This window comes from Balaenoptera ricei, chromosome 8, assembly GCF_028023285.1.
Source record: "Balaenoptera ricei isolate mBalRic1 chromosome 8, mBalRic1.hap2, whole genome shotgun sequence".
In the NCBI taxonomy this organism is placed as follows: domain Eukaryota; kingdom Metazoa; phylum Chordata; class Mammalia; order Artiodactyla; family Balaenopteridae; genus Balaenoptera; species Balaenoptera ricei.
In genome coordinates, this window is record NC_082646.1 from 108,448,154 (window position 1) to 108,471,420 (window position 23,267).

Below are 23,267 nucleotides of genomic sequence, written 5' to 3' on the forward strand. Positions count from 1 at the left end.
TGCTTGGAATTTCCTGAGTGGTAGGGGAGACAGGAGCCACCTTTCTCATTCATAATCAGCCTCTTTCAATCACACCTGGGTTTATGCTAATGAGGTGACTCCTGGTGTGTCCCTAGATAGCGTCAGGATGGGGGCTGGTTGCCAGAGAGATCAACCCTGTAATTAGAAGGTTGGAACTTTCAGCCCTACCCCGTTACTTGGAGGGGAGGGACTGGAGATTGAGTTCATCACCAATGGCCTATCATACCTGTGTAATGGAACCTCCATAAAAACTCTAAACGATGGGGTTCAGAGAACTTTCAGGTTGGTAAATCCATCCATGTGCCAAGAGGTGGTGCACCCCAACCCCTGGGGACAGAAGCTCCTGCACTCTGGACCCTTCCAGACCTTGCCCTATTTACCTCTTCATCTGGCTGTTCATGGTATCCTTTAAAATAAACTGGTAATACTAAGTAAAGTACTTTTCTGAGTTCTGTGAGCAGTTCTAGAAAATTCTTGAACCTGAGGAGGGGTCAGGGGAATCTCTGATTCACAGGAGGCCAGGTGTTGTAATTGGTGTCTGAAGCCGGGCCCGTCTTGTGGGACTGAGCCCTTCACTTGTGGGGTCTGCGCTAACTTTCAGTAGTGTCAGAACTGAACTGAATTGGAGGATACCTAGTTGATGTCTGCAGAGAACTGGAGAATCGGTTGGTGTGAGGAAAAAACCCACATATTCGATGTCAGAAGTGTTATGAGTGAAAAACAGTTCAGACCTGTTAGTCCACCTATAAAGCAGGCTTATCCGTCCAACACGGAGGGCTGACAAGTAAGCGACCTGTTGTACGTGAAACTGCAGACTGTCCCTTTGGTTTCATAAACTGTAAACTGCAAAGCATCCTCAAAGGACTATGATTAGATTTCACACAATCAGAGCCATCAAATGTTTACTGAGCACCTATTGCCTGTAACACAGACTTGGAGCACAGAGGATAATATAAAACACGGCCTGTGCCTTCAAGAAACTGTCTATCTGGTGAGGAGACAAGACTAGCTCACTTGAAATATAAGGAATATTAAACACCTAGCATAAGCAAAGGAGGCGGGGGAAGGGTGAAGCAGCTGAGTAGAGCTGGGTAAGGTGTCATGGGGGTGGGGACTTGATCTGGGCTCAGAGGAAGGATCCACTCAAGAGGCCCTGGCGGGTCGCAGCGCCTGGCACACGGGGTGTCAGCACCTGCTCAGCGGGCAGATGGACGGAGAGAGGGTCTGCCATGGGCCTCCTCTCCCTGCGAGCACAGTCTGGCCTGACTAGTTTAGGGCCAGGGTCAGGCATCACCAAGTAGGTGCTGATCAAGTGAAAAGTCTGGTATGGAATCAACAGAAAATGAAGTTAGAGAGGCTTAGTGAAATGAGAAGCAAAGAAAAGGCACTCCATTCATTCAATCATTCGATATTGACTGAGCCTTTGTAACACGCCAGATGCCCTTAGGCACCTGGACAAGAGAGAAGAGGTCCCTGCCCACGTGAAACTGACATTCCATTCCAGTCAGAAGGAGACCAAATACACAAACAAGATCATTCCAGATCCATCCTGATTAGTAAGTACTGATTGCCTCCTTGTCTCAGACTTCCTCCTCATGGCAGGTGTCCCTTAGAGTTATCTGACTGGGAATAAAATCAAAGGAACCACATCCCTCCATCCCTGGCCCAGGACACCAGGGAGAAAAGGCATATTCCTTATCAACTTCTGCTCTTGGGAAGTTTGGGACAAAGCAGAGGGAATTGTATGTCCTTCCCTCTCACCTGTTCCTTGAACACACACACACACACACACACACACACACACACACACACACACACACACACACACACACACACACACACACACACACACACACAGCCAGTTTCTCCCTTCTCCTTGAGTCTTTATCCCATGACCTGGAGGACAGTCTGGCCTGTTTGCAATTGAAGATAAGAACCAGAAGCCATTTGGGGCCCTTATCTGTTTCTCCTCCCTGTAAACTGAGGGAAAGGTTTTCTTCTAAGCAAATGGGATAAGTCCTCCCCCCTGAGACCCGAGCTGTGAGTCTGCTCAAATGCCAGAAATCTGGCCTCCCAGAAGGGGGTGCCTACCCACTTTCCATTCATTGCTGTCTAGGATATAATCACAAACTCACGTCTTGAGGAGAGCTGATCTTTCCCAGATTCCTAAAGGAAAGCCAGGCCTTCCTGTTCTGCGGCTCCAGAGCATTTCATCAAGGCCCGAGTTGGCCAAGGATGTGCAGTACAGCACGTGTGCACCCTGGGCCCCCGGCCTGGTGCTGTGCTCAGAGCAGACCCTTGCCCTGACCGCTGGCAGCTTCACCATCTCAACAAGGGACCCCAGTCAAAGGAACCACGTGACGTTTCCCCTAAATGTCACCACCACACAAAGGCACTCTGGCCCACAGCTCTGGGACCCACGGCCCATCTTCCTCTGTCCCCAGGTCTTGGGCAGAACCCATTTTCACTGTCAGGTAGGGTTTGCCTACCTTGGGCTCCTCGGTCCTGCCCATCCCTGACCAGTGTCCCCACAGGCCCATGAGCAGTGATCCAGGCCACCCCTCCTGGATTCCTGTCTCTAAGGACCATTCCCAGAATCCCTGTACCCTCTCCTTTCCCAGGTATGAGAAGGCTGCCAAGTTCCAGAGAGGAGAGAAACGAGGCCACAGTGCGTGCACACCCCACCCAGGACAGTATGCCTAGGGGACTCTGAAAGGCGGTCCTCTTACCGCGGCAGCTGATCTGCAGAGCCCCAGGGAGGCCATGCTGTCCTTGGTGCCGGAACACCGAAATCTGGGCCCTCTGCCTGCTGCCTGTTTATAAATGACGTTCTGGGTTAAGCCTCTGTCAATGACTTTCCAGAATTGCCCCCTCCCCTACGGCTCAGGGGAGAGAGAGGCTGCTTGTGAGCCAACCTCCAACTCATGAGTAGACCTTGAACAGACTGTTTGAGAAAAGGCAAAAAAACAAAATCAGGTCAGGGGTGAGCTGGGAGGAGGCAGTGAAAAGCTGCTGCCCATGTGTTCTGGCGGAAGGATTAAAGGGCAGTGGTATTTGGGTTTTACAAGGGGAAGAGGACCGGGGCCAGGGATGGGAGAGCCAGGCAGGAGAGAGCTTCTGGCCTAAGAAAAGGAACAGAGGATCCAACAGGAGAAGAAAAAAATGAGGCGTCTAATGTCTTTCTCCCCCTCCTGAGACCTCAGGATGCCTCAGGTTGTGCCCCTGGGAACTGGTAACATCATGGGGCCAGGAGACTGGATTCCTTACAAGGGCACATGTTACCCAGTGGCTCTTGTGGGCTGTTGGCCTGGTATGACCTCGTTAGCAAGGTTTTTTTTGTTTTTTTAAAATTAATTTATTTATTTTTGGCTGCGTTGGATCTTCGTTGCTGCGCACGGGTTTTCTCTAGTTGCGGCGAGCGGGGGCTACTCTTTGTTGCGGTGCGTGGGCCTCTCATTGCGGTGGCTTCTCTTGTTGAGGAGCATGGGCTCTAGGTGCGTGGGCTTCAGTAGTTGTGGCTCGTGGGCTCTAGAGCACAGGCTCAGCAGTTGTGGCGCATGGGCTTAGTTGCTCCGCGGCATGTGGGATCTTCCAGGACCAGGGTTCAAATCCGTGTCCCCTGCATTGGCAGGCGGATTCTTAACCACTGTGCCACCAGGGAAGCCCTAGCAAGGTTTTTAAATGCACGCCCACATTATTAAGCCCACCCAGACCAATTCATTTACTGCAGTGTTCTCCCAAAGACCACTCCAGTCAAGAACAGGAGTAGAGGGACTTCCCTGGTGGTCCAGTGGGTAAGACTCTGCGCTCCCAACGCAGGGGCCCTGGGTTCAATTCCTGGTCAGGGAACTAGATCCCGCATGCATGCCGCAACTAAGAGTTCGCATGCCGCAACTAAAAAATCCTGCATCCTGCAACTAAAAAATCCTGCATCCTGCAACAAAGATCCCGTGTGCCGCAACTAAGACCCGGCGCAGCCAAAATAAATAAAATAAATAAATAAAAATGAATCTTTAAAAAAAAAAAAACAGGAGTAGCGTTCCCACCCACTGGGTACCACCCACTACCACCAAAACAAAAACAACCAGCCTCAGCTCTGACAAGCTCTTGGAGGGAGCAGAGTCAATAACTCACTGTTCTAACTTTGCTTAGTGTCCAGAACCCAAGGTTAATTAGTCAGAGAGGGCCTTCCCTGGCTCCGTGCGTCCACCTGACATGGCAGCTGGCGCCCAGAGAGCCTGCTAATGAAATGTGGGTGCACCTGGTCCCTAAGTCAGGTGAAGGTCCAAATCACAGGAGCCTCCTGGAGCCCACGAGTTAAGTGAAAACCCAGTGGGGGCCCTCGGATCCAGGATCTCGGATCCAGATCCTGACCCGCACAGCTACCTGTGTTTCCACCTCTTCATCTTTCTCCAAAGCTGACAACAAGCAGCCTCGTACTTCCCCTCCAGCCCACCAAGGAAGGGTGCGAACCACTAATAAACCATGCAAAGACCGGCAGCTGGAGATCCCGGGAGATGAGGCCAGAACGACACTCCAACGAGAGGCTCTGTCCAGGAATAGTAAAATGTTTCGTCATCTATAAACTGGGGATTAACAACATATACCTTGCATGGTTGTTTGTGAGGGCTCAATGGATCTGGTTACTATGAATAGCCACTTTCTATTCAACAGCAGCAGGAATGACATCTAGAGATGAGACTGGAGGTTAAGGAGGAGACTGACAGGTGGCCTGGCAGGGAAGGAGGAAGAGGAAGTGCTCCAGCAAGAGGGAGCATTGTGACGGGAAGGCCACCTGGCTTTGCGTGTTCACAAGCCATGTGAGCCTTGGCGTGACTGGGACACCAGCTGCCACAACAAGGCTAGGGAGAAAGGCAAGCTCCCTACCCCTCACTGCATCACAGAGGAACGTAATCATCTGTGCAGCTGTTTTCAGTCTAAGCAGAACATCCAGCATTGGAAATTGCAGCAACTAACTTTCTACGCAGTTGTGAAATACCACCAAGGCCACCAGTTACTACTTCTTCATGGTTGTTTTCTTCATCTTAGGAAACAAAAGTTGGGGGAAGGAGTAAGGGTCTGTCGCAGGTAAACTGATGGCCAAGTTATTCTGGTTTCATGGGTTGCTCAGATGTGCAAACAACACTGTTGACCCTACGTGTGACAGACAGACCAGACTTCCCATCAGGGACTCCAAGTAGGAACGACATCGGTCTGCACTCAGCTCTGGGGATGGGGACATGGTCAACAAGAGGCAGATCTTGCATCCGTCTCAAGCCTCTTGTCTCGCACTACCAGAGCAGCTGGACCCCTCTAATGGCCTTGGTCCCTCATTCTTCTCTATCACCCCAAAGGCACTGAGAGTCTATAACGTCTAGGAGCAAAGCAAGCAGAATGTCTTCCATTTATTCAAAAAGCTTATAAGGAATGCCCACTGGGTAAAAGAAACAATGCTAGGTGCTATGGAGAAACAAAGATAGAAGGTGATGACCCTTGCATTTTAAGAATTCACCAGGTGGATGGTGGAGGCAAGACCTACACGTGGCAAATGAGCTTCTACCACCAGAGTTAATCACCAAAGGATGACGACACAGGGTATAGGGTCACAGGGCTGTTTCCAGGCCTCTGCTGGCACTTCATCACCTTCAGAAAGACGCAACAAGCCCACTACTTGGAGACATTAGCTCCAGACTAATAAGCAAATGCTTCTGGATTGACCCGACCCGACCCAACCCAACCCTAGTGTTAGGGAGCCTCACAATTTCCAAGAAACCTCCATTCCCTTCCTCCTCCACACAACTCACACCTTCCAGCACCACGACTCCCCTGGTCCAGCACCACAGCTTGAGCTCTGGGAACTGTGCTGAACTGCAGCTCCAACACGTAATTCGCTCTTTGACTTGGGAATGTTCATGACCCTTTGAACCTTAGTTTCCTGATCTATAAAATGCAGAAAGATCTGAGTCATCTTGTAGAGTTGCTCTGAGGGCTTCAAGAGGTCATGTGTTTTTGAAATACCTAGAGAGTCTGGCACATTGGTGATGCCCAGAAGAGTGATCCCAATGGTCAGCCCTTGTGATATCAGCCTTCATCCATCTCTCTTCCCATCATGCCCAGGGGCTCAAGATAAGAGAGGCAGCAACACAGAAACAAGCCTGGGGGCCAAGAACAGCGTGTCAGTCTCAGGGAGGAGGAGGACTGGAAGGGGCTGTGAGTCACAAGACCCTGGCCCTGCCTCTGCGACCATCAGCCAGTGCTGTGCTGGGACTCACCTTGCATTCTGGGCTTCAGTGTCTTCAACCGTTACACCAGGGGCAGTAATGACCATGCCTTCTTCACAAAGGTGGTGTGGGTAAAAAAAATCAATAAACCGTAAAACCTTTACTGTAGTGCACTGTGCTACTGAAGTGCCAGGCCCTATGGAGACTCAGTGTGGTTGAGAGGAGAGAGTGGGGAGGAGGGGTAAACAAGATAAAGTTAAATCAAGATACAGTAAGACAAGCACCAAAAAGAATAAAACACCGAGGAACAGATTTAACAAAAGTGCGGACTGGTTTGCTGAAAACTACAAAATATCATTGAAAGAATGTAAAGACCTAAACAAAAACACCTCATTTTCACAGATCAGAGACTTAATATTGTTAAAATGGCAATACTCCCCAAATTGATCTACAGATTCAATGCATGCAATCTCTATCAAGAAATCACAGCTTACTTTATTAGAAATTGACAAGATGATTCTTTGCATGGGAATGCAAAGGAACCAGAATAGCCAAAAAAATACTGAAAAAGAAGAACACAGTTGGAGGACTCACACTTGCCAATTTCAAAACTTACTACAAGGCTACAGTAATCAAAATGGTGTGGTACTCGGATATGGATAGACATATATAGATCAGTGGAATAGATTGAGGGCCCAGAAAACTCTCACATTTACAGCCAATTGATCGATCTTCAACAGGGTACCAAGACAATTCAACAAATGGTGCTGGAACAACCAGATATATACATGCAAAAGAATGAGGCTGGACCCTAACCTCACACCATCTACAGAATCTCACACAAAATGGATCAAAGACTTAAATTTAAGGCCTGAAACTGTAAAAATCTTAGAATAAAATATAAATCCTTGTGGTCTTGGATTAGGCAATGGTTTCTTAGCTATGACAGCAAAAGCACAAGCAGTCAAAAAGAACATAGGTAAATTGGCTTCATCAAAATAAAAAAACTTTTGTGCTTTCAAGGACCCCAGCAAGAAAATGTAAAGACAAACCACAGAATGGGGGGGGGGGGGGAGAAAAGTTTTATAAATCATATAACCTGATAAGGGTCTAATATCCAGAATATATAAAGAACTCTTACAATTCAATGACAAAAACACAAACAACTAAAAATGGGAAACAGATTTGAATACACATTTCTCTGAAGAAGACATAAAAATGGCCGATAAGCATAAGAAAAGATGCTCAACATCATTAGTCTTACAGAAAATGCAAATCAAAACCACAACAGGATACTACTTCACACCCACTAGGGTGGCTATAATCAAAAGGACAGACAATAATAAGTATTGGTGAGGATATGGAAAAATTGGAACGCTTATACACTGCTGGTGGGAATATAAAATGACTGCTTTGGAAAACTCTTTGAAGTTCCTCAAACAATTAAATACAGAGTTATCGTATGATCCAGCTCTTAGATATATACACAAGAGAAATGATGAAGACATTTGTCCACACAAAAACATGCATTTAAATGATCATAGTAGCACTGTTCATAATAACCAAAAATTGGAAACAACCCAAATGTCCAACTGATGAATGGATAAACAAAATGTTGTATAGCCATACAATGGAATATTATTCAGCCATTAAAAATTAAGTATTGTTACTTGCTACACAGTAGATAAACCTTGAAAATATTCTAACTAAAAAAAGCCAGACACAAAAGGCCACTATTATACGATTCCATTTCTATGTAATGTCTAGAGTAGGTAAACCCATAGAGACAGAAGATGGTTGCCAGGGGCTGTAGGGGAAGGTTTCCTTCTGGGAAACAGGGTTTATTTTTGGGGTGATAAGAATGTTCTAGAATTAGATAGTGGTGATGGTTGTATAACACGGTGGATATACTAAAACCACTGAATTATACACTTTAAAAAGGTGAATTTTAAAGAATGTGAAATATATCTCAATAAAGCTGTTATAAAAATAAAATTTTAAAAGTAATGCATGTTAAACCTTCTTGAAAAGTTAACATTCTTGTGCAAATAAGTTTTTTGTGTTTGCCTTTTAACCATCAGTCAGAAGTCTAGATGCTCCTTGATCTCAGAGAGTTTTCTAATAAGGGGCGGAGGGCTTTCTGTAGACAAAGGAAATTCAGTACTGGGTTATTCTAGGATGTGGTACCTTTGTTGATATTTATTAATTTGTTTAAAAATAACAAACACATTACAAGCTAACATAAATATTTTAATAAAGTATAACTATATTTTTAAAAACTTAGTGAGAAGAATGGGTCTTGTTTTACATTTTGCAAATCTCTTTAATGTTCAGCTTAATAGAAGACACTGGATTCTCACATCTGCACTTCTGTGTTCAATTTATTGTAATAAGTAGAGTCTATGAAGAAAATCTAGACTCGCCCAGACATGTAGTTGCAAAAGGGAGGAATATTTTAATTGCCTTTTCAGACAACTGTGGATACCACTGTTGGATACTATAGCAAAACCTGACAAATGGTAGTTAATTATAATGTGAAATATGAAACCCTTTGGACTTTAATGTACTGTTACGTTAAAAATCCACTGGCCTTTCTTTTTTTCTTTTCCCCTAATAAATTTTATTTATTTATTTATTTATGGCTGCATTAGGTCTTTGTTGCTGTGCGCGGGCTTTCTCTAGTTGCGGCGAGCAGGGTCTACTCTTTCGTTGCAGTGCATGGGCTTCTCATTGTGGTGGCTTCTCTTGTTGTGGAGCACGGGCTCTAGTCGCGTGGGCTTCAGTAGTTGTGGCATGCGGGCTCAGTGGTTGTGGTGCACGGGCTTAACTGCTCCGCGGCATGTGGGATCTTCCCGGACCAGGGCTCGAACCCGTGTCCCCTGCATTGGCAGGTGGATTCTTAACCACTGCACCACCGGGGTAGCCCCCACTGGCCTTTCTTAAATTGCAAATGGGCCTTCTCCCAACATGATTTTGTAACGTCATACACTGGTCATTTGGAAAATACCGGTTTACTGAGTTATTCAAGATGCTGACACATTTTAATGATATAATAAAATGCCAAGATGTCACAGGTGTAATATCACCACCAATCTCATCAGAAAACTCTTTAAGTATTGAGAAGTTGTCGAGCACAAGAGGATGGATACAAGCTTTCCAAAATGCTCATTTTGGCTTGAAAGCTCTAATTTTACCAAATACTATTGGTAAACAAACTGGCAAGAAATACTATTAGTTGTTTTCTTTGAAGCAACAGGCTCACTACATTCATTTTCGAGAAAAAGTCTGCCGGATATCCAAGTCTGAATAACCATGGCTGCCAGTTATTTTCAAGTAAAAACAGCATCCCCTGAAAATACGGCTAGTTCAGCTCATAACTCAAAAACCCCTGAGGGCTTCCCTGGTGGCGCAGTGGTTGAGAATTTGCCTGCCAGTGCAGGGCACACGGGTTCGAGCCCTGGTCTGGGAAGATCCCATATGCCGCGGAGCAACTGGGCCCGTGAGCCACAGCTACTGAGCCTGCGCGTCTGGAGCCTGTGCTCCGTAATAGGAGAGGCCGCAATAGTGAGAGGCCCACGCACCGCGATGAAGAGTGGCCTCCGCTTGCCGCAACTGGAGAAACCGCTCGCACAGAAACGAAGATCCAACACAGCCAAAATCAAATAAATAAATAAACTAAAAAACAAACAAACAAACAAAAAAACCCTGAAGTGCTTTCCCTCGAGCCAACCAATGCAGTTTGTTTACTTCCCATCTCATCATCATAGAATATCAAAGACCTGCACACAAGCATAGAGAGTTAATAAAATGAGCCATCTTTACTGTTTCATCAAGGTCAGTCTTAAGCTGGCTCTTTTGAACTGCAAGTGTGTGGAGGTGAAGGGATCCTCCCTGACTCCTGCAAAGCTGCCAGCCGTTTTGCCCACCATTGCTTTTGCACCATCAGTGCAAATGTCAACACAGTGGAAAAGGCAGGTAACTTCCTAGTATTATATGAAAATCTGACTCAGGGACCCCCTCGAAAGGGTCTTGAGGACCTGCAGGGACCTGGGGACCCCACTTGAAGAACCACTGGTCTAGGAGGCCACTCCCTGTGGACTGAGAGAAGCAAAAACAACTTTAAAATAAAGCAAACAGGCTTCTTCACTTTGTGACGTAAGAGGAGGTAGTGGAGGTGAGTGCAGAATGGGCTGTGATTCCTGCACTGAGTCAGGGCAGGCGGACTGACCTCAGCGCACTGTATTTGACCACCTTAAAGGGCCCAGGAGTCTCAGCTGAGCAGATGGCTTCCTGTGGTTTCAAAGCCTCACGAACAAGCTCTCTGTCCCACACCACCTTCCCACTCCTTTGACCTCGACACAAAAGAGGCCCCTTCAATCTCGGGATTGTTCTGCTCTACAGTAGACAGGGCAAAGAGGAACACATGTGGCTAGGTAAGGATGGCAGCAAGCAAGGAAGAAAGGGAAGAGAGCAGCAAATATCTCACCTTGGCTCTGCCCAGTTGCCCCCAGTCTCAGTTCACCCAGGGGGCGCAGAGGGGGCTTCCTACCAATTCTCTGCATTCCTACCACACTCCTCTCCTGCCAGGTCAGAGCTGGCCTAGATTCCTGCCAACTCGCCCTTTAGTTCAATGTGAACAAAGGGGTTTTCCCCCTTTTGCTTCCCCCAGACTAAGGTCTCTTGGTAGGAAAGGCCCCCTTCTCTGCACCTCAGTTATCAGCTCCCACCCAGCAGCGACCAACACAAGACCCCATGTTGGCTCAAAGCCTTATCCTCCCACAATTCCAGTAAGACAATGTGAAGTCAGGGTGGGAACGAATTTCTCATTTGAGACGAGACTGTTACCACTGCAGCAGCAGGAAAGCTGCTGGCCCGGGAGCCAAATGCAGAAAACAGAGTGCCATTCAGGCCCGAGGAAGAAACAACAGGCCCTTATCCTACACTCTGGTCTAGGCCAAGAGCTGCTGAGCAGAGCTGGAAGGCCGGATGGGTAGCCCCTGGACAGGGCTGCCCTAGGATACATGGGGTCCCAGGCAAACACTCTGGGGGGGAGTGGGGAAACCCCCTCATCTATATAAAAAACTTGAGTCGCTCAAAATTAGCGTGTCAGCACCATTTTGGCCGCCCAACCTCACACAACCCTACAAAGGACTGTCGCAGCCACCAGCGGAATCTGCCCTCCTGGAATGGGGCCTGGACTCAGGGCCCTGGGACAACCCCACAGGACATCTGGCTGTCCCTGCACAGGGTAGAGGGTTGAGAGCTCCCCAAAGTGGCTGACGTGGGGCCCAGTCTGGGTTCGGAATGTCCAGCTGGAACAGCACTGGAGGGAGGCCTGCAAAGTGTGGGCCCCTCAGGTGCAGAGTTCCAGGCAGAGGCCACACGTGCCCGGCCTAAGGGTGGCCCTGGCCCTGCAGACACAACTACAGTCATGGCCTGAAGAGCTACGAGGGCTGCCTTCAAAAAAGAAACCAGGGCCTCACAGCCCGGGTACTTCTTGTTTTCCGGTCACTGCTACCTGGGCAATCCCGAACTCGGCTCAGTTTCTTCCACCTGCGCTCCTGTGGGTACCAAGGCGGTTTGTTCTGAATTCACACCTCACCCCTGCCCAGTGTCTCTCAGTAAGGTCAGCAGGTAAGAGGCCAGGAAAAAAAGACATCAAGAAGACTCTGCTGGGAGTTCTTCGAGGGAAGGGCTGAGCCTGGCCTGAAGTAAACGCCTAACAGATGTGAGGAGAGAACCAAATAATCCACAATCTGATAATCCGCGGCCGGGCAAGAAAGCATTTAATTCAACTTGAAACAAGCCCTTCTGCCATCACCCCAGTGACACCACAGGGGCTAGTTAAGAGCAGTGCCACACGGGGTCCTAGGGTGCGCCAGTGGGAAGGGACTCACCAGGACGACACAGCTCCAGAAGAGACTCCAGCTGGGGAGGGGGAGGCGTGGCTCCAGCCAGGGAGGGGGCGTGGCTGTCATAGCTCCTCCCAACCCCCACTCCAGTTCACTGAGAGTTTGAGACGTGAAACCTGCCCCAAGTTCCCCGGCGTTCTGCCAAGATCCTCACCCAGCCTGCTGTGAAGCAGATAACAGCACAGCGGCGGAGGCTTCTCCTGGCCCACTCGGGTTAAGGCACTCTCCTTACATCAAGGCTGCAATTACATGGCAACTGGCCTTCTCTGTCTGTCTCCTCTGAGGACAGGAGATCAGGGCTGTTTTTCTGGTTCCCTGCTGTGTCTCCAGTGTGTAGCATGGGGCCTAGAACAGGATGAGCACTCAATAAATGGTCGGGGAGCAAATGCAAGTCTCTCTCAGCTACACAGTGGTCCCTGAAGCTGAGGGCTAGCTGCTGACCACTCAGAGCCCAGTGACCATGGAGACCAAGGGCTCCATCCCGGGCGGGGCTATGCCAGGGGCCCTCCCCTCAGTGGGGGCTACTGGGAGAGGGGCAGTAGGCCTCAGCGAGCTTCATGGGGAACAATTCATTGAGAGGCACTGGGCCAGGTTCTGAGACTTCCATGACAAATATCCTTAAGTCTCGTGCTAAAGGAACAGAGAGGGCGACCAGGTGGAATTCCTGACCCTGAGGAGCAAGCGTCGGGGGAGAGGGAAAGGCTGGTTCCAATCCTCGGAGGCCCCAGATTCGGTTCACGCTCCCTTCTCCTTTCTCAGTCCTCGCCTAGCACCAGCTACTGCTTGCATCTTTTAGCATTTCAAGCTAAGTGCTAACTACCCTTTCTCCCCATGCTGGCTCAGTCTCTCCCTAAATGCTCTTATACCACCACCCACCCGCCTCTGCTTCAGTCCCTCCTCCTCCTCCTCACCCCCTGAACAAACAAACCAACTAGCGTTGCTTTTAGCCGCCAACAGAGTCTGCTAGAACTCTCTCTACTGCTGGTGGGACTGGCAAAAACGAATGAGCTTTCGCGGGGCCCAGACCTCCTCCCTCACTCTCCCATCAATCCCCAGGCTTTCCGTGCGTGGGCTCCACTTTCCAGGGAAGGCACCCAGTTCTCATTCACCACATCCTTCCTGAGTGCCCCCACCATTCAGCCCAGCCCAGTGTCTTCCCCCAGCAACGGGCAGGCCCGGTTCATGGCTCTGGACAGAACACCTGTTCTGCTTGTTGCCAAGCACATTTATTTCTGCAGTCTGTGTTCCGAAGAAGGTTAAGAGGAGCCTTACTTCCCAAGTGACGTGGCTGGCTAGAGGCAGCAAGTAGCTCACTGCACTGCCAGGCCTGAGACCACGGCTTATTCATCTTGGCATCTCAAACCTAGCAGAGCAGGGAACCAAGCAGGCACTGGGTAAACGTTCAGAGAACACATAAACCCTAAAGGGAGAGAAACATGGCTCTGCAGAATGTACAGAAGCAGAATACCTGGATCCCAGGCCTGGCTCTTCGTGACCTCGGGCAAATCATCTGCAAAATGAGACCTCTGATACCCCTTAGGAATGTATGTGAAAGTACTTTGCTTACTGTAAGGGCCTATGCAAACTGGTATAGGTTTCCAGAGATGGCCCCTCACCTTTTCCTATCTGGGATAAGGAGTTCAAGGATATGGAAAATTGATAAGCCAAGAAAAGAAGTCAGGTCTGAAATTCCAGAACTAAGCTCCAAGGAAAACAGGAGCCAGGCCCGGGATGACTGATCGCATTTTATAGTGGTTGATGTGTTTGTTGCTTTGTACATTGTTCTCAGGCTTTGTCTGGTATGTCTGTGTTTTGCCTAAGCTTGATCTAAGCTTCATGGTAATCTAACACCTACATAAATGCATGTCAACTGCTCTGAACTAAGAAAGTTGCTGACAAGGCGAAAGAGTCTGGAAAACTGTTGGCATCGTGTATAACAAGGGAGAGATGATTTTTTGGCCTGGCCGTCAAAAGGCACCTCAGCCCCGGTCTCAGCCTTCCGGACAGCGGCACTCACAGCTCCGGGTGGGCTGTGGGGAGGTCCTTGGAAGGGCTGCCTAGGGCCTGGGACAGTCCATGAGGACCTCCCGTTACAGGAAGGGGAGAAATTGGGATCCTGTTAGCTCCCCACTAAGTTAGCACGTGTTCCTATCCAGCATGGAGCACCCAGCATCCTCTGCAAAATCTTGAGTCAAAATGCCCAAGTCCCTACCCTTGCCACAGCTTGTGAGCTCTCTAGGTGGTAAGGAAAACAGCCAAGTAAAATCTTCTTTCCTCCTCCTAAGTAATTCTGAACTAAAGGAAAATTCATGTGAAGGCAATTAGAACTCTTGTCTCCACCTGCAGCTCCTGCAGAAGGGAGATAAATAAACCACCAGGCCTGAGTCTATAAGAGTCTACTCTGCTGCTAACATTTCTACTTCTGACATTCTCTTTTTGGGGTGGGGAGATGAGATGGGTGGGGAGGTGAGAGGCAAAAGAACAAATAAATAAGGGAGTGAATAAAAGGTTTCCCCACCCCCTAAGTCCCCAGATGTTCTGCTCACCCTGGCCTCAAAGCAGAGCCCCCGCGCAGTGGAGAAGGCCCAGGACCAGAGGGCAGCAACACTCGGGTCTTCCTGAAGATCTCTGATCCAGAAGCGCCCCTAACACAGCAGTTCAGAGAGGAGCTAGACCAAGCCCCACAAGCCTCCAGCACCCCCAGAAACCAGAGGGTTCCAGAAGAGGCCCTAGGAAAGACTCCAATAATCCTGGCATCATGGGCCAAGTGGACTGATTCAAGCCACCAGGTTAGTCTCAAAGGGTAAAATAAGTGAACGGAGTCCCTTTTTCTATTTTCAAATTCTCCCTTCACTCACACCCTTAAAGAGCATCTTTGTGGAACCCTGGATGGGGCTTCCTGTGTGCAGTCAGGGACTCTCCAGAGACCTCCAGGAGCTGGACAAGCTGGGAAGGAAGGAGAAGCCATTGCCTGGGGGGAGGAGCGCAGGGTGGGAGTGGGGGACAGGGTAGCTACAACAATCAAGTGGGCTCCAGGCCAGAGGCAGTGCACAGGCCAATCCTGAGGATCTGTGCTAGGAATAGCAAACAGATGACAAAGGGGGAGGGAGGTTCTAACTCCCATCGCTGAGAAAAGAATGAGACCTGGCAGTGAGGGGCCTGGTTCAGGCTCCCCACCTTGAATTGAGGTCAGAATCAAAATCTAGGCCTCAACTCTTTGGGGAAGAGGTACTGTATTATTCAAGAAGAAAATGAGTTTATAAAATGGGCATCAGGTCAAAGGCAGATCAGTGACCCAAACTTTTGCATATGATACTGGTTTGACAATATCAGATGCAGCCTTGAAAATGTAGGTTACCACAGTGCCTGGCACAAAAGGCTTGTTGAATGAATATGTGGGTAAGTGAATTCAGATTGAGGCTGGTTTGACCTGGAATAGTCAGAGTAGCAGAGACTGAAAGAAGGTGCGTGTGCAACTAAGCTTATTCTACCATGGACCCAGGATACCGCACGCCCCTAGCTGGGGCATAGTGGGAAGGGGAAGGGAGGAGGGGGAAAGCAAGGGAGATGTGTTCTCAGACTCTACATGCCAACAAGATGAGTCCCAGCTGGCTCAGGAGACACCCTGAAGAAAGGTGCCAGGCTACTCATCAGCAGGGCCGTCAGCCCCAGATTGAATATGTGTCTGAGACAAGTAGAGGGGAACAGGAGAAATGGCACGGACCTAAAACCGGGTACATAAAGTGGCAGTCACCAGAAGGCCTGTCTCCCAGGGACCTGTTTGCAGCTTCAGAAAGGGCAAAGGGCCAGCTCTAAGCAATGGCTTCCTGTCAATCCCAAGACTCTCAGAGTCACTCCTGTCTTCACCGCACCCTCCTGCAAGCAGCCTCACTGGTTTGGCTTTCTTCCTTCTACCTGGGATCAGAACTCCGACCTCTTCAGGGAATGGCGCTGGACCTGGGCTCCCATTTAATTTGCTTAATGCAGAGAAATGTGATAGAGGAAATGTGGCCGAGGACAAAATGCCTCACTGGGTCCACGGCTCGACTGCCCCCGAGCTGCGTCCATTTATACACCTGTCTCCTCCGCTTCTGAGAAAGACGACCCCCAGGGCATCGAGGAGTGTGGCAACAAACCTTGCTGGAAACCTCAACTGCATGCTAAAAAACCTTCTCCCTTACATTTCTTCAAGCCCTTGGGCAGGATTATCTTTATCTTTACTACAGCCTTAAAGAAGCATTCCAGAAAGGAAACAAAAGCAAAAAGAGAACAGAGGCCAAGGATAATCTTGTAAAACAGATGAGAACCAAGACGTCTGAGCAGAGAACCCTGCTTCCAGGCCCTTGGCATCACTCAGAGGCTAGCGGGGAAGGAAAAATAGAAGGAAACCACAGGCTTTGTGAAGGACGCAAGCACAGCAATGACACAGGGAAACACACCACGCGCAGCACTCTGCAGCGGGGCGCGTTTTGTTCTGGCAGCACCCGGCACAGGGCACGGCCTGGGTTGTCGGGCAGAGAGACGAGTCTCAACCTGGGCTCTGCCACTCCGTACCTGCACAACTCTGGGCAATCAGCTCACCTCCTCGAGCCTCAGTTTCCTGAAGGTAACACCTTCTACCCTCCAGAAGAGACCACGGCAGAGCAGAATGGACGGAGCTGCCATTACTATTTTACTGTTGTATCCTTTTATATAAATTGAGTTCTAAACGAGGAAAAAAATCAACCTGCAGATACAACATCACCCAAGAATTCTGACCTGATTTTGCCCACACTTTGGAACTCTCCCTGAGAGCTCCAGACTGGCAAGCCTCCACAAAGAGAAAGCTACCTCCTCCACATCATTCGCAAAGGGGTTCCTTCCCTAACCCCCAGCTCAGTTAAATAGGAAAAAAGAGACCCACCACCTTCCTAAGTACAAGTCCCCTGTGCTTGTGAATGAGGTTGGGGGTCCCTTTGTCTGCATAAAGCCCACCCAGCATCTACGATCCCAGAAGAGACTTTCTGAAGAAAGAGGGTTTCAGACAGTATTAATTTAAATCAGAGGGGTGGGGGTAGAACATGGGGTTTGGGGCTTGAAATCTAAACAAACAGAATAATGACAAGAAGGATGAAGAGGCAGCTACAGAGAGCGATACTTTCATTCAAAAAATCACGGTCCCATCCTAAGATTAAAATATTCTTTTGGTCATCAGCTCAGTGAGGAAAAGCAATGGCCATCAGCTCTGCTGGACTTGCATCTACAACTCCAGGGAGAAGTGCCTGGTCTTCCTCTGCTCTACCCTTTCATTTCCTGTCTCTGGCCCACATCCCCACATGGCCGCAGGGGACGTGGGCATGAGTCGTTTACTATCCGTAGGAAGCCGAGAGCCATCGGCCTCTCCATCACTGAGAAGCCCTGTTAGTTGCACTCCAGGTCCTGGGCTCTCCCCTCACTCTGAGGAACTGTCCTGCCCAAGTTTGCCGTTAGCTAAAAAGGAGGTTTCAGGACTTCCCTTGTGGCGCAGTGGTTGAGAATCTGCCTGCCAATGCAGGGGACACGGGTTCGAGCCCTGGTCCGGGAAGATTCCACATGCTGCGGAGCAACTAAGCCCGTGCGCCACAACTATTGAGCCTGTGCTCTAGAGCCCGCGAGCCACAACTACTGAGCCCACGTGCCACAATGACTGAAGCCCATGCACCTAGAGCCTGTGCTCCCCAAACGAGAGAAGCCACCACAATGAGAAGCCCGAGCACCGCAACCAAGAGTAGCCCCCGCTCGCTGCAACTAGAGAAAGCCCACGTGCAGAAACAAAGACCCAATGCAGCCAAAAATAAATAAATAAATAAATAAATAAATAATTTTTAAAAAGGGGGGGTTTCAGACAAGGATGCAGAGAGTCTAAGAGCATCCTCATTCCTGGAAAATAACTCCCAAGAGAAAAGCAAGGCACAGGTCAATAACATTAGCTTCATAGACAGAATGGCCAGTCATTGCTACCACGTCTCACCTCAAGGTTGCTGAGCCATGAGTGCAGCAGGGAAAGGGGACCAGATACCACTGAGAAGCAAGAAGGCAGACCGGCGAGCATCTCTGCCACTCACAAAGGGAAAGGGAGAAGTCTTAGAAGTCCACCGCCTCCTTTCCACAAAAGAGCTATATCATAGATGAAGGTTTTAAATGGGTCACAGAAAAGCACACAGCTTTGGAATTCAGAAAATGACAAGGCCAAAAAAAGAGAAAGAGAGGAAGAAAAAAGTTAGGAATTAAGGGGGTGTTGACTTAGCAGAACAAATGGCAAGCACTCTGTTTATTCTTCCTTCTTATTTGCAAACAAGAGAGATGAGATCTTTGGACAAGAGGACAATGGCATCCTAGGCTCCTGTCTCAGAGAAGGTTACTAAGAAGCTATTTAGCAGGAAATGATGAAAGCCAAGCAAACTCCAGATGCAGAGAAGATGATGAAAAGAATGATAGGGCAAATAGATTTCAAAAAAGAAGCTCCTTTGCAGATACAGAATTGTTTGGAGGCCTCTAAAAGCTAAAGGCCACAGTCCAGGCAAGACCATTACCTGAACAGTCTCTTATAATTAGCAGATACTACCTTTGTGATCAGAAAAGGCAAGCAAGCTATTTTCTATCAGGAAAAAATATGTACACAGCTTACAAATGTAAAATGTAGAGCTCTTACTGAAAGGCACATAAACAATCTGGAACAATAGGTAATTACAGCTAACCTGCAATTGTCCACACTAGTGAAATGGGAATAGCAAGCATAGGTAATTCAACAAATATTTGTAGCGTACTTCTTAAGTGCCTGGCACAGCAGAGGAAGTAGAATTTTTTTTAAACGGTATCAAATCATGGTAAATTGATATGACCAGAGACTAGGTACATGACCAATTAGAATTATATAGCAGATGGGCCTGATAATGTACATACAGCGGGTTCAAGTATGTACAAAATGTACAGGTGCATTGGCACACAGGAGAAATTGGTCTAATGTGATGTGAATAAACTTTCAGTTTGCTACTTTAGAAATTTTTTTAGTTTTTTTTTTTTCACTATTTTAACCATTTTAAAGTATACACCTCAGTGGTTTTTAGTATATTCAAAATACTGTGCAACTATCACCACTATCTAATTCCAGAACATATTCAGCACCCCACAAAGAAACCTGGCACCATTTACGGTCACTCTCCATTTCCCCCTCCCCCCACCAATGGCAACCACCAATCTAGTTTCTGTCTCTATGAATTTGCCTATTCTGGACATTTCATATAAATTTCATACAGTATGTTGCCTTTTGTGTCTGACTTCTTTAACCTAGCATAATGTTTTCAAGGTTGTAGCATGAATAACATTCCACCATCTAGATATACCACATTTTGTTTATCCACTCATCAGCTGATAAAAATCTGGGTTGTTTCCACTTTTTGGCTATTATGAAAAATGCTACTATGAACATTCATGCATATGTGACATTTTAAATACATAATTTTTAACCATCCAGGCTGGCCTTCCTAGTTATGCTTTAATTAGTCAAGAACTTGACCCCAGTAGTCTGACTCCAGAGCTTGGCTCCCAGTCACACCGCTGTATTCCTTCATTTTCATTCTCTGATACGGAAGGTAACAGCAGTCCGGCAATGCGCTAGATGGCAGAGGGAAGCAGCTGAAATTTAAAAGTCATTGTCAGCAATCTATATACATGAAGCACCAGCTGCACGGACAGAAAACCACCTGACTGTACTCCTTCCTGTCCCCACAACCCCACAGAAGGGAGTTCGCAGACCGTCAGGGAGAAACTCCACAGGCGTTTGGATCCTTCAGTAAAACAGGGATGCTGTTATGTGCATCCATGCTGCTGTGAGGCTAAATGAGACAAGGGGGTGACAGCTGGGCAAGCGCTTACTCAAGCCCCGGCACACAACAGGCTTTCAGTAAAGGTTTGTCTATTCATGCAATAAAGAAAAGGATAGAATTTGGGGTGCTAACTTTGGGTTCTGCTCTCCCCACTTGAAAGAGCTGGACGGTGTCAAACCTACTTAAGATGAAAGAGTGTGAGGAAGGCAGGAAACCAGAGCACAGGAAACAAGAAATGTTTGTAGAATCAGGACTAAGAGAAAGAAAAGAAAAATGTAAAGAACAGAAGAAACTTATATGAAGAAACAGGAAGGGGAAAAGGCTAAGAAAATAAGAACAAACATATGAATTTTTGTCTAAAATGGTCCAAAGAACAGACTGATGCCTTGTGATGAGCACAGCATGACAGGCAGATATCAAAGAGACTAAAGAGGACCTCCTGAGAGCAGAGACAGAACTACTAAAGAGGCAGGAATGCCTCAGGGCACACAGAGGTTCCAGGGCATTTCCCTGGCAAAGGAGGGGAAGCTGGAGAGCAGAGACCTAATAGGGGAAATGAGACCCTATGCAACTGATTACACTGAAGAAGGCAATGCTCCACAGCACAGAACATGTCAGAAATGTGACGGCTAAAACTGTTAAACTCAGTAGGCAATTTATAGAACTGAGGCAATAAAAAATGCAAAATTCATGTAAAGAAAGTGGGAGGAGAAAAAAAAGGGGCACTAGGTAAAGGAGAATGTGAAAAAGAAACAGGTATTTTAGAGGAAAGTTGTCTTAATTTTTCATATCATTATAAAATGTAGAGTTCTACAAAAAATGAATATAAACATGGGAAATAATACCTGTATATTTATGGACACACCAGTAAGAGATGGGTGCCTTCCCAGAATCCTCCTACCTCTTTTATTTTGTATACATACAGGGTAAATCACAGTTAGTTTTGGTCAATCATGGTTAACTTCAGTCAATTTCAGCTCCTAGCACAGTAGCATCTACCCATTCCCTACCCACCCCAATAGCAGCCAACTGTGCCACTGTTCTTGCAGCACCTTGCACAGAGCTTGTGGAGCCATGGTGGGCAGAAAGGACTCTGTCCTCCAAATACTGAGGACGATCACTGATTGCTGCTCCTTATCACAAAGGTGCAGACAAAGAGGCAGACAGCCATTGTTGCTGCATCCCTCTCATCCCCCCACCCAGCCCCACTACTGCAAGCCCCACCCCCTCTGGCTGAAGTGACTGCCAGGGGATTTAAAGAGCCCACACCATCTTTTCTCCCACTTCATTTTTGGCTTCTCCTTTTGGAAGCCAGACATTAAAGACTAGGAAATTCAAAAACAACTGCATATACAGGGAAAATTAGAAAATGACCATGCATGCCTAAGAAAGGGCTCAGAAAACACCTGAAAAGACCTTAAGTTTACACCTCAGGCTTATTCTTGGCACAGAGACAGCCTACAACAATCAAAAAAACAAAAACGGCACACACACCCTGGGAAAGAGGGAGAATCTGATTTCCAGAGTTACCCCATTATTAGAATCAACTGTCCAGTGTTCAACAAAAAATATCACAAGGCATACAAAGAAACGAGAAAGTATGGCCCATTCAGAGGAAAAAACCTAACAGAAACTGTCCCTAAAAAAGACATATATATATATATACTAGCAGATATACTAGACAAAGACTTTAAACTGTCTTAAAGATGCTCAAAGAACTATCAGAAGATGTGGAGAAAGGCAAGAAAATAAATGAAAATACCAATTAAAAAATGAAAATATCAATAAAGACACAGAAAACCTTAAAAGAAACAAACAAAAAAAGTCTGGAGCTGAAAAGTACGATAACCAAAATGAAAAATTCACTACAGAGATCCAAAGCAGATTTCAGCAGACAGAAAACAGAATCAGTGAAATTTAAGAGAAAACAATGGAAATTATCAAGCCTGATGAACAGAAAGAAAAAAGACTGAAAGAAAGGTGAACAGAGGCTAAGGGACCTGTGGTACCCCATCAAGTGTACCAACATACGCTTTGTAGGAGTTTCAGAAGGAAAAGGGAGAGGGCTTCCCTAGTGGCGCAGTGGTTGGGAGTCCACCTGCCAATGCAGGGGTCACGGGTTCGAGCCCTGGTCTGGGAAGATCCCACATGCCACGGAGCAACTAAGCCCGTGTGCCACAACTACTGAGCCTGTGCTCTAAAGCCTGCGAGCCACAACTACTGAGCTCAAGTGCCACAGCTACTGAAGCACACATGCCTAGAGCCCATGCTCTGCAACAAGAGAAGCCACCGCAATGAGAAGCCTGCACACCACAACAAAGAGCAGCCCCTGCTCACCACAAGAAAGCCCGCATGCAGCAAAGAAGACCCAACACAGCCAAAAATTAATTAATTATATTTTAAAAAGAAGGAAAAGGGAGAGAAAGGGACAGAGAGAATATTTGAAGAAACTACAGCTGTACATGTCTTAAATTTGATGAAAAACATAAATATAAACATTCAAGAAGCTCAACAAACTCCAAATAAGATGAAGAAGTCAAAGAGACCCACACCGGGCTTCCCTGGTGGCGCAGTGGTTGAGAGTCTGCCTGCCAATGCAGGGGACACGGGTTCGAGCCCTGGTCCGGGAGGATCCCACATGCCGCGGAGCGGCTGGGCCCGTGAGCCACAATTGCTGAGCCTGCGCATCTGGAGCCTGTGCTCCGCAACAAGAGAGGCCGCGATAGTAGGCCTGCGCACCGCGATGAAGAGTGGCCCCCGCTTGCCACAACTAGAGAAAGCCCTCGCACAGAAATGAAGACCAACACAGACATAAATAAATAAATAATAAAAAAAAAAAAAAAAAAAAAAGAGACCCACACCAAGACACATTTATAATAAAACTTTCAAAAGACAAAGACAAAGAGGATTTTGAAAGCAACGAGAGAGAAGCAAATTGTCACATACAAAGGATCATCAATAAGATTAACAGCAGGACTTCCCTGATGGCGCAGTGGTTAAGAATCCGCCTGCCAATGCAGGGAAAACGGGTTTGAGCCCTGGCCCAGGAATATCCGACATGCCGCGGAGCAACTAAGCCCATGTGCCACAGCTACTGAGCCTGCATACTGCAACTACTGAAGCCTGCGCGCCTAGAGCCCATGCTCCGCAACAAGAGAAGCCACCGCAATAGGAAGCCCCCACACCGCAACAAAGAGTAGCCCCTGCTTGCCACAACTAGAGAAAGCCCGCACACAGCAACAAAGACCCAACACAGACAAAAATTAATT

The 23,267-nt window shown here is 47.6% G+C and overlaps 1 protein-coding gene across 13 annotated transcripts in view; it reads right to left on the reverse strand.

The window, feature by feature from the left end:
- Positions 1-23,267, reverse strand: part of PC (pyruvate carboxylase) — a 106,540-nt gene that overhangs the window by 52,763 nt on the left and 30,510 nt on the right. Inside the window, exon 1 of one of the 13 annotated variants that reach the window (XM_059932111.1) lies at positions 2,751-2,780. The exons of the other annotated variants lie outside the window; for them this stretch is intronic. The gene's annotated coding sequence lies outside the window, so the exon portion shown is untranslated. Of the gene's footprint in view, positions 1-2,750; positions 2,781-23,267 lie in introns of those variants that run through there. 13 annotated transcript variants of the gene reach the window in all.